Source organism: Tenebrio molitor, chromosome 6, assembly GCF_963966145.1.
Source record: "Tenebrio molitor chromosome 6, icTenMoli1.1, whole genome shotgun sequence".
NCBI lineage: Eukaryota > Metazoa > Arthropoda > Insecta > Coleoptera > Tenebrionidae > Tenebrio > Tenebrio molitor.
In genome coordinates, this window is record NC_091051.1 from 14,495,471 (window position 1) to 14,502,398 (window position 6,928).

Sequence of the window (6,928 nt, forward strand, 5' to 3'; positions counted from 1 at the left end):
GAAAATTCTCATGTAGTAATCAGTAATCAGTAATCATTACAAGAAGTGTTCAAACTGACCGCCGTTATTGTCAGTAGGTACAATACTGAAGCCGCCGACGAAATCATTTTCCTCCACTCTTTCTAGCATTCCTCTGTTATTGCAAATTGTTGTGGCAGCATTTTTCACCCGTTCTTAATTATTATACTTATTTCAAAAATAAAATGTCTCCGACCTCCGTTTAGTTGCCTACTAACCACCCCAAAAGACATGCATTGCTTCAAAGTTGATTTTTTTATGAGGGGATGCGGAGCCTCTAAATTGCATCAATTGGGACCGAATATATCAAGTCCTTCATGTACCCCCACAAGAAGAAGTCTCATGAAAATTCTCTGGGCTCCAGGAGCACTCCCGCACGCTTCACCATACGCCAAAACAATATTTATGTACCTATTCACTATTCGAAAATAAACGTGCCATTTTCACAAAATGTTTGATTAAATCACAGAATCAACACATAAACACCTGCCTTTTGGAGGCGCATAAAACTAACTATATATTTTATAAAAATGTCATCCTCTTATGTCTACCTCGCACGTAGAGCGAAAAATCTAATTCTAAAAACACAATGTTTTGCGCTGATTTTACAAAAACTATTATTTCACGGTCAGATAACTAGAAAATACGAGTAAATAGACAGTTCGTTAATTTTAGGGGGTGGGGGGTTAAAATACTGAAATGAAAATTATATTTTGAAAAAATGGTACATAATAATTTTGTTGTTCTTGATGAGACCTGTCACTGGTTAAAATTAATGTACTTATTTCTGGGACACGTTGTCTAAGAGTGGTGGAAAAAGTGTTATTAAAGAATATGAAATGAACCTGGAAACATAACACATATTCAGAAGCCTTCTACATATTCAGAAGCCTTCTTTAATGTCGATTATTTTAAAGAAATGGTAATCAGTAATCACAGCAGTTGTAATGAACAGATTACTGAAAATTATTTTTTTGTTCAACACTGTCAGAATTTGAAAATTTTCTCCTATGTGAACGGATTTTGATAAATTTGACAACTTGTCAAAACGAAACGTCAAGCTAATTTTAAAGATTTTCAGCGATTTGGAGCCTTTGGGGGACTCGTCGAACAAAAAAACGTTGTATTCAACTCGTTCTTGTGTAATTTGGGCTTTTTTTGGCACTCGTGGACCTTTAAAACTCTCGTTCCACTCGAGTTTTAAACTGGCGCCACTCATGCCAAAAAAACCCCAAATTACATGCGAACTCGTTAAATAAACTACTATTATTGCTTTCAACTGTCATAAATTCTCAATTTAAAGCAAAAAATAGCAGATAACCAACCGTTGCCCTAGACAACACATTCAAAGTGACATTTCTCGAAAAATTTGTCAAAACTGTCAAAAGCAAATGCGAAATCATTTTTAATAGATTTAGAAGCTTTGGGGACGTCATTTCAAACAATAAAAGTTTGTATGCAACTCGTTTCTGTGCAAATTGGGCTTTTCTAATTGCCCGAGAGGCCAGATTGAAATACGAGCGTAGCGAGAACCTCGTTGCATTAATAACTAATTTATACAGTTGCTACCCTTGAAAATTAAACAAACAAATCTAATCTAAAATTGACACTGGAACTGCTTTTAAAATGTCGTTCGAACGATATGAATCATTGCCATGGAATACAAAATTTATTGCAAAAATAACCTCGTCTTGTGGTAGTCCTAGTTTTTTATTTTTTTTTTATGCAAACAAAATATTTTATACCTTGAACATTTCTGAAGATCTTTCTTCATCAGATTTGTTGTACCTACTCTTCAGGTCTTTTCGAGATATTATTTTTTAGTGAAGCTGCACGAGTATTGTTGCTCGCGTGTGGCACTCGACAGCTTACGGCGACCAACCACTAAAGTCTCCGAAGCGAGCATTTTTCCGAGAGAATTTTTACTAGTTTTATTCCGAACTTTGATTGTTATACCGCAATAAGCATTAAAAAAATATATTACACACACTTCTCTATCATTACCATCCCTCCAAACTTTTTTACCTTACTCCTCACACGTCAGAACTGTACCACTTTTCAAAAAACCGTTTTTGTTTCCTATTGTATTCTATTTTTTGAAAACATACAATAGAGAAAAAATTAGGTTTACAAATGTATTCTCGTATAGATGAGTTAGTCGTTAGTCAGTTTTCCTTGTGATCATAATTTTAGATTCAGATACAAATTTTCCAAATACAATGCAAGCGTAAAATACGGAATAAAATTGCTTCAATTTATGTCATCGATTTCTGGCAAACATTTTTAAATTGTTTTTCTACTTCACCTAATGGCGGTGTAAGGGGAACAACTCAAAAAATTTAAATAGCAACAGTGATCAAATACTAAACAGTGTGGAAACTTTAATTGGAATAAAATTCATAATATGGACATAGGCGATTTTTGTGAAAAATCCCGAAACAGGTCGATTTTTGTTTTTCCTTGCCACATTATGGCGTATATGGTTTTTGCATATCTGCTTCCGGAAGTGCGCAACCACCTTTAACTTTTTTTTTTAATATAAAGGGTATACCACGTGATACCTCGTTTGAAAGCTCACTTCGCAAGGAATATAACGCACTATTTGTTTTCTGAAGATTTTCAAAGTCTACGTGCTAAAAAATAAACACAATTTTATAAGTTAAAAACTATTTAATGCAACAAAGGTTCCAAATAGACACAGTTTCTTTCTTGGTAAACTGCAAATCGATAGTGAACATGCACCCCTTAGGTTTTGTAACATTTCCGGTGTGATTTGTCTACTTTCTACTGTTCGGTTTAAGACATGAAATTATGTATTATAAAATTAAATTATAAATAAATTATAAAATATTTTTCTTTGACTATTAGTGGTTTGCCACCACATAAGTTAGTATTGAAAGTTAATTGCATCGTTTTACTGATCGTGATAGAAACTTAAATACAAAGAATGCATTAGTCAATGGAACAAGAATTCGCATCAAGTTTATTCATCGAAATGCTATTGATTGCGAAGTTTTAACTGGAACCGCACGCAATAAGAGAATTTTGATCCACGTATAAATTCGGTCGCAAACGAGTTCCTCTACGCGGTCAAATTTTTGCAGGGCTCTACCTTTTTGATCCTTATCGGCAAACGAATTCCTCCAAGTACCTGTAATCGGATTAGAGACCGGCGGCGGCGGTCCATCTGGACTAGCCATTAGCCACCAGTTAAGATTTAGTAAAATGTTTAATTTTTTCCAATATTTTCAATAAGGTAGGTACCCCCCGGTACCCCTACCCACCCCACTTAAAATTAAGGGTAAGTATACAACACTTAGTATCAATTTTTCTTGTGACAAGTTAACATTCTGTCTCTGCGAACAATAAATGTTCAAAAAGTTATTTACAGTGAAAAAGGAAACTCTTTATTGGTTATTAATGGTGCAAAATTTTTTAAAGGTAGTGTGATGAAAGATGGAAAAACACGCTGGAGGTGCACAGAAAAGTTTTGAGAAAGAATAAATACTTTGAAGTGTACCTGCTTTGCCATGTCATTTTCGTGAAATTAACCCGTCCCTGATAATCCTCTACATTTTGCTACCTGACCTCACATCCACCTTGGTACCTGCATTTGGAGAACTCGTTTGCGCCGATAAATTCATATTCCTATGTTACCATTTAACTTTCAAAGAATTCAATTTCCAATTATACCTGCGATGACAATAATTAAGTCTCAAAAATAAACATTCGAAAAAATTGGAATTTTATTGAGGCAGCCAGTTTTTACACATGGTCAATTGTACATCGTAGCAAGTAGAGTTCGGTCATCCAATTGTTTGAGATTTTATATTTCCGAATATAACGGTCAAGGGCATTTGGCAAACGATGAAAGAGATTTTACAAAAAACATCGTCTATTTACACAAAGTTTTGAATCATTAAATTAATTTTCAAACTATTGTAAATTCAATGGACCGGTTTTTTGTTTCAATAAAAAATATATAAGAAAATACGATGCACGTATTCTTTATTTCATTTTTCATTTTTTGTATTAATTTTTATTTAAATTTTATATAATTTGAAAAAGACAGGCAAATTAACTGGTGTATCCTTGACGAAACCTGGCCAGTAGAGCAAAAAAAAAAAAAACCCAAGGAAAAGTCAAAAAATGCGTTATCGTTTTTTAGATATGGCTTAGCCAAGCTATACTTCATTTTTCCTGGGGTTCATATTTTTCAAATAACTCGAAAATAAATGCGTAATGACGTATTTGTACACGCTCGCAGTTGACGTAATAGAAGAAAATTATAGTTATTTATTTAACGAGTTCGTGTGTAATTTGGGCTTTTTTTGGCATGAGTGGGCCAATTTAAAACTCGAGTGAAACGAGAGTTTTAAAGGTCCACGAGTGCCAAAAAAGCGCAAATTACACAAGAACAAGTTGAATACAACGTTTTTTTGTTCGACGAGCCCCCCCAAAGGCTCCAAATGGCTGAAAATCTTTAAAATTAGCTTGACGTTTCGTTTTGACAAGTTGTCAAATTCATCAAAATCCGTTCACACAGGAGAAAATTCTCAAATTCTGACAGTGTCGAACAAAAAAAATAATTATGTGCAATGGTTATTAATATAATATTAGAGGTATACTCTTTGATAAAAAAAAAGCTCAATAACGTTCAAACTTAAAAATGTAATGAATAACGGTCGAATTTCGACCGCTCGGCGACCTCTAGTTTGGATCAAATTGGAAACTTAGGAACGAAAACTGGACACGAAATTTGGGAAGTTGGACCACATATCGTCGGCTTTCTTTAAAAACCGTGTAAGTCCTGTTTTCTAGAATTTTTTGTTTTTAACGTTTTTTAAAGTTAAACTGTGATTTTCAACTGCTATTAAAATCTCGTATGTCGGCAATGTCGCCTCTGTCGTTAAATTTAAAAACTGTGGAAGAATAAGCGCCAAAAAAATAGAATTTGAAACAGTTTTATGTCTCTTGAAAAATTTTGCTAATTAGACATACACGGTTTTTAAAGAAAGCCGACGATATTTAATCATGATGTTCTCATATAATAATATACCAAGGGACAGATATATTGCCGGAAATTTTTTCGAGCAGTCCTGACACACGAGTGTTTGTAGCAAGAAAATTACACGAGGGCGCCAGCCCAAGGGTAATTTTGAGCGACAAACACGAGTGTTGGGACTGCAAGAAAAAATTTCTGGCGATATATATCTGTCCCGAGGCATATTCGGAAGAGAATCGCCCGAAAAAACTTTTCCCTAGGTAAATTATATCGGGAATTTTCGCTAGGGAAAATTTCCGCTTAATTAAATTGTGATTGGTTGCTATTCAAACAATTCGGAGTAGTGATTTGTCAATATAAATCATGTGACATTTGAGGGCGATTCTCACCAAAACAAATGCACTAACATTATTTTAAAAAAATCCTTCTTCAACTGAATATAAAAAGGTATAAAATGCATTAAAAAAAATTGTCGACGCCTTCTTTTAATTAATACCTCCTGACAGGGTTATCATAGAATTCTAAAAAAATGTGCATAAAATAAGAGTATACCATACATTAAATTTACCACAAAAAAAAAATTCAAAATATTCTTTAGTTTCTGTTTTACACAACTGACCTGTTTTAGCTCACTCAGGCTGTATAATATCTAATTAGAATCTTCGTTGCGCCACCACTGGGTGGTATAAAATAATTGCAAATTTGGCGCTATGTGCCACTCACTAAAAAATTAATACCTTGAAAAGTTATGAAGATTACAACAAATTTGATGAAGAAGAATTTTCATAAGAAGCAAACTGTCTTTACACTGAAAAATACAATAAAAAGTCTTTATTCCCGTTAACAATTTATTAATAAACAATGTTATGTCGGTTTTGTCCAATGATACCGACAAATTACTAATAGTAATTTATGCAACGAGGTTCTGTGTAAATTGGGCTTTTCTAATTGCCCGAGAGGCCAGATTGAAATACGAGCGTAGCGAGGATTTTAAGGCCTCGAGGGCAATTAGAAAAGCCCAATTTGCACAGAAACGAGTTGCATACAAACTTTTATTGTTTGAAATGACGTCCCTAAAGCTTCCAAATCTTTTAAAAATGATTTCGCATTTACTTTTGACAGTTTTGACAAATTTTTCAAGAAATGTCACTTTGAATGTGTTGTCTAGGGCAACGGTTGGTTATCTGCTATTTTTTGCTTTAGAGCAGTTAGGAGGCAGTTTACAAAGGAGAAAAATGAGATTTATGACAGTTGAAAGCAATAAAATCATTTAATCCTTTTATTTAAGATTAACAGAATATTAAGTCATTCTCCCAAAATATTTTAGGGAATATTTTACTAGTATAGGTACCTATTGTACCGTACAGACTCATCAAAAATGTAAATATGTACAGTCGATGGACAAATAAAACTGGGACAGAAATGACAATCACGTAAGTCAAAATTTACAAATTTGCATCGTTTAATTACGGCTTTATCACAAATAGGTTAACTTTGGTATGACATATTATATAGACACTGACAAATATATTGACAATTCAATGGTCTGATTTACATAGATTAAATTTTACGTGTCCCAGTTTTATTTGTCCACCGACCATACGTATATTAAAACTGACTGCATTTATTTGATTACATTACGAAATGTAATCAGCAAGTGGACTAAATATCAAAATATTTATATTTCAAGGCTACATCATTTAATTTTTCCACGAATCAATTTGCAAAAAAAATCTTTTCCACTATCATCCTTTAATTCCAATTTTACAGTAGCAGCAATCTGTAAGGTAGAGTAATATAGACTGGAAAGTACTATTTTAAACAAAACTTACGTTAGGATAACTGGGTTCGACATAAAACGAAGCTGTATATTTATTTATCTGATCGGCGCTAACAGGACAAGTT